The sequence below is a fragment of the Silurus meridionalis genome, chromosome 23 (genome assembly GCF_014805685.1).
Source record: "Silurus meridionalis isolate SWU-2019-XX chromosome 23, ASM1480568v1, whole genome shotgun sequence".
Lineage (NCBI taxonomy): Eukaryota > Metazoa > Chordata > Actinopteri > Siluriformes > Siluridae > Silurus > Silurus meridionalis.
This window is the reverse complement of record NC_060906.1, coordinates 1,369,443-1,378,836: the sequence shown is the minus strand read 5'-3', so window position 1 is coordinate 1,378,836 and position 9,394 is coordinate 1,369,443. Positions and strand designations below refer to the sequence as shown.

At 40.5% G+C, this 9,394-nt stretch overlaps 2 non-coding genes across 2 annotated transcripts; both read right to left on the bottom strand.

Moving 5' to 3' along the window:
- Nucleotides 1-6,304: 6,304 nt before the first annotated feature.
- On the bottom strand, nucleotides 6,305-6,386 carry trnaa-agc. Its single transcript has one exon. It is a non-coding gene; the product is annotated as a tRNA-Ala (tRNA).
- A 1,047-nt stretch (nucleotides 6,387-7,433) lies between these two features.
- trnas-uga lies at nucleotides 7,434-7,515 on the bottom strand. Its single transcript has one exon. It is a non-coding gene; the product is annotated as a tRNA-Ser (tRNA).
- Between the last annotated feature and the right edge of the window lie 1,879 nt (nucleotides 7,516-9,394).

The following is a 9,394-nucleotide window of genomic DNA, read 5'->3' as shown; positions in this document are numbered from 1 at the left end:
GATGTAGTAAATAACGCTAATGTAGTAAATAACGCTAATGTAGTAAATAATGCTAATGTTGTAAATAACACTGATGTAGTAAATAACGCTAATGTAGTAAATAACACTGATGTAGTAAATAACACTGATGTAGTAAATAATGCTAATGTAGTAAATAATGCTAATGTTGTAAATAACACTAATGTGCTAAATAACTCAAATGTGGTAAATAACGTTAATGTAGTAAATAACCCTCTGGAGTCTGATTCGCCGCCAGCTTTTTCGCCAAATGTGCTTTTTTCAGATGCCAGCAAAAAGAGCTTAAACTGCTCTGTCATATTTGATCAAACATGTCAAAGTAATACATCATTTAAATCTGTAAAGGCTCTACTTTCATTTGTGTATGCGCACTCTATAAAGAAAATGTTGTATTTTTTTAAAATGAATAAAATATTCAGGGTGCGCCATCTGTCGCCTTTGTCTGCGTGATCTTTGTTTAGAAACACATCATCAAAAAGTGCTGAAACTCGACCAATAGCTGACACACGGAAATAAAAAAATATATCTTTAGACTGCTTAAAGTGTGTAGTTTTAGAATAAGTCGGTGAAATAAAAACATATGTTTCCAATGAATATAAATCATGTGAAACCAAGTAGAAGCACAGATTTTCCACCGCAGCTCATTATCTGATAACATGGATTATGCATTATCTGATAACATGGATTATCTGATAATGAGCTGCGACCGGACACGCCCCCCCGCTATTCACAGGTAAAACAGTTCACATGTTGAGTCACACAACAGTGGCATAAAAGAAAAAAGAAGATTGCGATTCCGACGATTCAAGTTGCTATGATGAGTAAGTTATTTAGTCTTACATTCTGATCATATAAAACTCATATTGTTTGTAGACATCTCTGCCTAGCTTTTGTCAGCATTGCCTTTTAATGTTACAACAAAAATCCGCCAATATCTGCTCATTTGTAACATTAACTGTTTGTAATTGTATGCCCTAAATATTGTTGACATTATATAAAGTTATATTTTAGCCTCAGTTCAGACAGAGCAGTATTTTCACAGTTCCCTTTCCAGCAACAATTATGTCAAGGGACAGCTACAGGAACATTTCGTGGAATGTACACGAGTCACCCAGATGCAGACAAAGAAAATGAGTAAGAGGGGCACATCTGAACATGACCGTCTGTTCAGAGTGAAACCGCTTATGGACACAATCTGTAAGACATGCAAAGCAATTTATCATCCTAGAAGACATTTAGCCTTGGATGAGAGGATGGTAGCATGCAAAGCTAACTCTGGGATGACACAGTACATGAAAGCCAAGCCAACTAAGTGGGGTTCAAGTTGTTTGTTCTTGCTGATTCCTCAAATGGATGAACCATGGACTTTTCTGTATACACAGGAAAAAAACAACTTTCCCACATGCCATGGACTATCATATGATGCTGTGACATCTCTTTTAGATGGTAAAGTTTTAGGCTCTGGGTAGCATGTGTACATGGACAATTTTTACACAAGTCTAAAGCTCTTACAAGACTTGCTATCCATGCAGTTTGGTGCATGAGGGACGTACAGAGAGAACAGGAAAGATTGCCCTCGAAATGCAGATAATGCTCTCTCTAAAAACTCTCCTAGGGGATCCATCAGGTGGATTCGGGATGGGCCTCTTGTGTTTGTGAAGTGGATGGACACACGAGAGGTCTCATTGTGTTCCACCATTCATGCTACATATACAGGAGACACTGTGCATAGGAGGGTGAAATTACAAGGTAAATGGGAAACAAAGACATTTCCATGCACTGCACTTGTAACTGCATACAACCAGCACATGGGGGGCGTTGACCTGTCTGATCAACTGTTACAATACTACACAGCACAGAACAATGAAGTGGTACCGAAAGATTTTTCTACACTTCTTGGACATCGCTGCCACCAACAGTTTCATTGTGCATAAAGAACTGTATGGTGACGTGTCCTATAAAGAATTTATGGAACAACTTATTGCCAAGCTTTGTAGCGGCACACAAAAAGTAGTGCCAAAACGGACCAACGCTGATCATTTACCAGTTCCAGGAGCTGAACTGTCCTCTGATGTCAGAAATGTTGCCACTGCTGGCCGCAAGAGCTGTGTACATTGCAAAACATTTAATGGTAAGCACCACAAAACACCATGGAAATGCCTGGCATGCGATGTTTACCTGTGTCTTCAGTTGAACAGGAACTGCTTTCAAGAGTGGCACAGGCATTTTGCATAGTATTGTAGTGTATTGTTTTATTGTTGCACTCTTTTTTTTTATATATATATATTTATTTAATGCATAGTATTGTTGCCCTACAGGCTAGGATTTGAGGAACCCTACTGTAGTGTATTGTGTTATTGTTTTTGTTGCACTCTTTATTTTTTATAGAAACTGTACTGTATTGTTTTATTGTTACACAATTCCCTTTTTAATGCTGTCCTTGCTAATGTGTATTTAAAAATAAACCACAAAGGAAACACATTCCTTGTTGTAGTACTGTACTTCTCACTGTGATCCTGGCTCAGTGATCCACAGCTCATTATGTAATCGACAGCTCATTATGCGACCCATTGTCTACGAAGCTGTCAGTCACAGCATGTCGACGCCTCTTCGCATATGGCCTTTCAAAGTAAAAGTGTCTTTAAAATTTTAAATCAAGGTATTGTTTAAGGTGAATGAGCAGGCAGGATGATTTTCACATGATTAAAAATAAAAAAACCTACATTAGAAGATCTGTTCTCAAAAAGTCTTGGGAAAAAATGTTTACTATCGGTTTTGTAGCCTTATTCCAGTGAGTTTTTTTTTTTTTTGCTTTTTTAAAAACCACGCATAAACCTTATTTTGTCAAAAATACAAACACACATATATAAGTTATTTACATATTATGGTATCCCAGTTTGTGCTGAATACAGTGTAATAAGTCTTTTATCAATAATATATTTTAAAGCAACTAAAAAGAACCAAATGAAAGAGCATGTCAAAATCTCTCAAGTGGCCAAAAACACCCTCAGACTATAGAGAGTTAATAGGAAATGTAAACAGGAAGCAAATCGTAGTCAGCAGGTTTCAAACCTGCGCAGGGAGACCCCAATGGAGTTCAAGTCAATCACCTTAACCACTCAGCCACGACTACTACACTATTCTCTATCATCCCCTACTTAAACTGGAAGCCCTATTAACACACCAACCTGTAAACTAACTGGATCAGTGTAATTAATAGGAAATGTAAACAGGAAGCAAATCAAAGTCAGCAGGATTCGAACCTGCACAGGGAGACCCCAATGGATTTCTAGTCCATCGCCTTAACCACTCGGCCACGACTACTACACGTTTCTCTATCATCCCCTACTTAAACTGGAAACCTTATTAACACAACACCCTGTAAACTAAATGGATCGGCGTAATTAATAGGAAATGTAAACAGAAAGCTAATCGTAGACTGCAGGATTCAAACCTGCGCTGGGAGACACGAATGTATTTCTAGCCCATCTCCTTAACTACTCGGACACGACTACTATGCAATTCTCTATCTCCCCCTACTTAAACTGGCAGCCATATTAACACGACAACAAGTAAACTAACTGGATCGGGGTAATTAAAAAGAAATGTAAACAGAAAGTCGATGATCTTCGATCATGTAAAGGTTTTATATGAGAGATTGAAAATCAGGAAGCTCTTGAAGCTGGAAATAAACTTATAAACACTGAAGTCCATCTCACCATGTCCTCAAAGCTTTGAACTCGATAGTACTCTTTGGTTCCTGGAAACTGGAGGCCATGTTCAAACAGTTCCTTCAGGTTGTTTTTGGTGAGATGGAGCCTGTTACCTTCATTAGCAAACACTTTTCCATCCTCACACAACATCAGCACCAGTTCATCATCGAGGGAGTCACAGGAGAACTCCTTACAAACACCAATCACCTGCATGTACATGTGATCTGGGAGGTAGAACTCCTGCCACTCCTCTAATATCTCAGGTTCATTTCTGTATGATGTTTCTGCCAAGGATCCGACCGTGAAACTGTGCTCCTCCATCTGTTTTAGATGAAGCTTTGAACACAGAGTGAATCACAACCAAACATTACACATGAGCTTCTTCATTCTTCTAAACTTCAGGCTCATCAGAAGGTTTATAAACTCTTATTATTTGTGGGATCAGGGAGAAGAAAGTCCTTCACAATGTCTTCCTCTTTACTGCAGGAGCACAAAGGAGTATTAATACTATGATGATGTGGATGATGATTATTATTATTGTTATTATTAATATCATTATTGTTATTATTATTATTATTATGAATAGTATTATAATTATTATTAGTATTGTCATGGTTGTTGTTGTTAAAATTTTATATCTGGAGATTAGGGACCTGCTCACCTCACGTCTGTTGACATTCTGGTAATCGGATGAAACAGAACTAAAAACCCAAAACAGTAGAACAAAACACTGAGCTCTGTCAACAAGATCTCACCATGGCAACGTTACCGCGCATGCGCACAATCAGACTGAAGGTTTATAACTGCTTTTTATCTCAGAATTCTTGTGAGTATCGTAATGGATTCTAATTCCAAAGAATAAATATGAAAATACCTTGTCGTTGGGAAAATGACACAAAGCTGTTGAGTATAAAAACGTAAAGAAGTCACGTGTTCTGTAAGAATCACATCACGTGGTTTTCCCTGGCGCTTTCCACAAAGTGCCGCAAATCCACAGAAAAAATTACTATTTTTACTATACTCTGAGAGAGAGTGAGAGAGAGAGAGAGAGAGAGAGAGAGAGGGAGAGGAGAGGAGACTTTTAGCAATAACATTCCATGACTTTACCATGATACAAAGTCGTGATGAACTTCATCAACATACCCGGTGGATTTACACTCGTCTCTAAAATTCTGATTCGTGATCCGCATATCAGATTTGGCACATGTTTTACACTGGATGTTCTTTATAACACAACCCTCAACATTCATCAAGGCTGGAGACCTGGTCAGTGATGAGTGTGTAATGGTCAGTGATGAGTGTGTAATGGTCAGTGATGAGTGTGTAATGGTCAGTGATGTGAGTGTGATGGTCAGTGATGAGTGTGTAATGGTCAGTGATGAGTGTGTAATGGTCAGTGATGAGTGTGTAATGGTCAGTGATGTGAGTGTGATGATCAGTGATGAGTGTGATGGTCAGTGATGTGAGTGTGATGATCAGTGATGAGTGTGATGGTCAGTGATGTGAGTGTAATGGTCAGTGATGAGTGTGTAATGGTCAGTGATGAGTGTGTAATGGTCAGTGATGTGAGTGTGATGATCAGTGATGAGTGTGATGGTCAGTGATGTGAGTGTGATGGTCAGTGAAGAGTGTGTAATGGTCAGTAGTAAATGTGATGGTCGGTGATGTGAGTGTGATGGACAGTGATGTGAGTGTAATGGTCACTGATCTGAGTGTAATGGTCAATGATGAGTGTGATGGTCAGTGATGAGTGTGATGGTCAGTGATGTGAATGTGATGGTCAGTAATCAGTGTGATGATCAGTGATGTGAGTGTGATGGTCAGTGATAAGTGTGATTGTAAAGAACAGTGATGAGTGTAATGATCAGTGATGTGAATGTGATGGTCAGTGATGAGTGTGATGGTCATCGATGTAAGTTTGATGGTCAGCGATGGTCCGTGATGTGATTGTGATGGTCAGTGATGTGATCGTCAGTGATGAGTGTGTTGGTCAATGATGTGAGTGTAATGGTCAGTGAAGTGAATGGTAAAGTTAGAGAAGAGAGTTAATAGGAAATGTTAACAGAAAGCGAATCGTAGTCGGCAGGATTCGAACCTGCACAGGGAGACCTCAATGGAGTTCACCTGGATGCAGAGCAGAAGATACAGAAAGTAGCAGAGGTAAAGAAGAATCTGATATTTCAGCAGACGTTTTTCACCACAGCAAAATCACAAAGTGAAGCTGGTGTGAAAACAGAGTAGAAATCAGAGTCACATCAGCAGGTTAGTTTTGGAAGAGCTGCATGATGAAGCTGTGAGACGTCTGGTGTTTAAATTGGAAGCCCTATTAACACAACAACCTGTAAACTTACTGGATCGGGGTAATTCATAGGAAATGTAAACAGAAAGTGAATCGTAGTCGGCATGATTCGAACCGGCGCAGGGGGACCCCAATGGATTTCAAGTCCATCGCCTTAACCACTCGGCCACGACTACTACACAGTTAGCGGTCACCCCTACTTCAACTGGAACCCCTATTAACACAAGTAAACCATATTTTTAAAATTAACACGAAGTGTGAACAGAAAACAAATCGTAGTCGGCAGGATACGAACCTGCGAGGAGAGACCCCAATGGAGTGCTAGTCCATCGCCTTAACCACTCGGCCACGACTACTACAGAACTCTCTACCATCCCCTATTTAAACTGGAAGCCCTATTAACACAACAACCTGTAAAATAAATGGATCGGGGTAATTCATAGGAAATGTAAACAGAAAGTGAATCGTAGTCAGCAGGATTCAAACCTGTGCAGGGTGACCCCAATGGATTTCAAGTCTATCGCCTTAACCACTCAGCCACGACTACAGCACAGTTAGCGGTCACCCAACTTCAACTGGAACCCCTATTTACACAAGAAAACACAAGCAAACCATATCTTTATAATTAACATGAAGTGTGAACAGAAAACAGGTCGTAGTCAGCAGGATTTGAACCTGCGCAGGAAAACCCAATGGATTTCTAGTCCATCACTTTAAGCACTCGGCCATGACTACTACACAATTCTTTATCATCCCCTACTTAAACTGGAAGCCCTATTAACACAACAACCTGTAAAATAAATGGATCGGGGTAATTCATAGGAAATGTAAACAGAAAGTGAATCGTAGTCAGCAGGATTCAAACCTGTGCAGGGTGACCCCAATGGATTTCAAGTCTATCGCCTTAACCACTCAGCCACGACTACAGCACAGTTAGCGGTCACCCAACTTCAACTGGAACCCCTATTTACACAAGAAAACACAAGCAAACCATATCTTTATAATTAACATGAAGTGTGAACAGAAAACAGGTCGTAGTCAGCAGGATTTGAACCTGCGCAGGAAAACCCAATGGATTTCTAGTCCATCACTTTAAGCACTCGGCCATGACTACTACACAATTCTTTATCATCCCCTACTTAAACTGGAACCCCTATTAACAAAAGAAAACACAAAAGAACCATATCTGTATAATTAACATGAAATGTGAACAGAAAACAAACCGTAGTCGGCAAGATGCGAACCTGCGCGGGGAGACCCCAAACGATTTCTAGTCAATCGCCTTAACCACTCGGCCACGACTACTACACAAGTTTCTATCATCCCCTACTTAAACTGGAAGCCCTATTAACACAACAACCTGTAAACTTACTGGATCGGGGTAATTCATAGGGAAAGTGAATCGTAGTCAGCAGGACTCGAACCTGCGCAGGGGGACCCCAATGGATTTCAAGTCCATCGCCTTAACCACTCGGCCATGACTACAACAGAACTTTCGATTACCCCCCCCTACTTAAACTGGAAGCCCTATTAACACAACAACCTGGAAACTATCTGGATCGCAGGGAGACCGCAATGGATTTCAAGTCCATCGCCTTAACCACTCGGCCACGACTACTACACAGTTAGCGGTCACCCCTACTTCAACTGGAACCCCTATTAACACAACACCCTGTAAACTAACTGGATCGGGGTAATTCATAGGAAATGTAAACAGAAAGTGAATCGTAGTCAGCAAGATTCAAACCTGCACGGGGAGACCCCAATGGCTTTCTAGTCCATCGCCTTAACCACTCGGCCACAACTACTACACAAGCCTCTACCATCCCCTGCTTAAACTGGAAGCCCTATTAACACAACATCATGTAAACTAACTGGATCGGGGTAATTAATAGGAAATGTAAACAGGAAGCAAATCGTAGTCAGCAGGATTCGAACCTGCGTGGGGACACCCCAATGGAATTGAAGTCAATCGCCTTAAAAGACCAAAGAAGAAAGAGATTAGGTGGTGGCTGTGGGAGTTGAGGGAGCTCAGGCTTGTGAGGTGGAGGACCTAACCCCCCCCCTCCGTCCCTGATGGTAGGAGAGTGAAAAGTGTGTGTGACGGGTGTGTGTGGTTGTCCACAATATTGTTTGCTTTGTGGATGCAGCGTGTGGTGTAAATGTCCATGATAGATGGAAGAGAGACTCCGATGATCTTCTTAGCGGTCCTCACTATCCTTAGTGGGGTCTTGTGTTTCGAGACTATGCAGTTCCCAAACCAGGCAGTGATGCAGTTGCTCAGGATGCTCTCAATGGTCCCTCTGTAGAACGTGGTCAGGGTGGGGGGAGGGGGAGGAGCTTTCCTCAGTGCTCTCAGGAAGTAGAGATGGTGCTGGGCTTTTTTGGTGATGGGGCTGGAGGAGCCTTTCCTGTTTGCACGTACTTGGGTATACACCATGAAGTTAAAAATCCTGAATCGCATTGACCTGGATGCTTCAGCAATAATGTAATTTATTCTCAATAACTAATATGTTTAGCTTTTTTGCTGTTGTTTTTTTTGTTACTTAAACAGCAAATACACAATGTTGTGATTGCAGCTTGAGAAACTCCATGCCATTGGATACAAGGCTGTTCTGCTTCTTGGCAAGGAGACCAAAAAGAATGAAGTCAAGTGTGAAATATTAACCCCTCGCTGCACACTCTCCACCTATGCCCAGGACTACCTTCAGAAGATGGGTTCACTTTATGAATACCTTTGTGACAGGTAAGATGCAGCACTGCATCAACTTGTGTTAAGTATGGCAAAGATTTGCAACAACGTTTAAATCTTAAAGGGACGGCTCCCCCCTAAAACCTGAATTCATCGCCTTAAACTCCTAACCTCCTTGACAGTGGAAACTTGGGAGAAGTTTCCATTTTTATATAAACAACACAGAGTTTGTTAGCACAATACTGGGTCTTTTAATACAATTCAACTTTTTAAATATTAATTTAGCTTTAGACACGGCCAAACAGCACTTCCTCAAACCATTTTCTAATATTTGGCAAACTACAACATGTCTCCAAAATATATTTTTGACCTGTCCACTGTCACAGTTTTATCTGCATAGTATTGTGAAGTTTGAAAGTAATTGCACAATATTTGCGGATGAAGAACTATGACGGTTTGTCCTTTATTTTTATATTTATCAGTAGTTGATAACTAAAATGTAGTTTTAGAGTGAACCATCTCTTAAACTATTTTCTTATTCAGTCCCCAAAAGAGAGCAAGCTTGAATGTTTGAAGAGGGAAGAGCACAACACATGCATGTCAAGTTCCAGCTTACCTTTTATTTTGGCATCCATGAACCCACAGAATTTGACTGTATGATTTAAACAGATT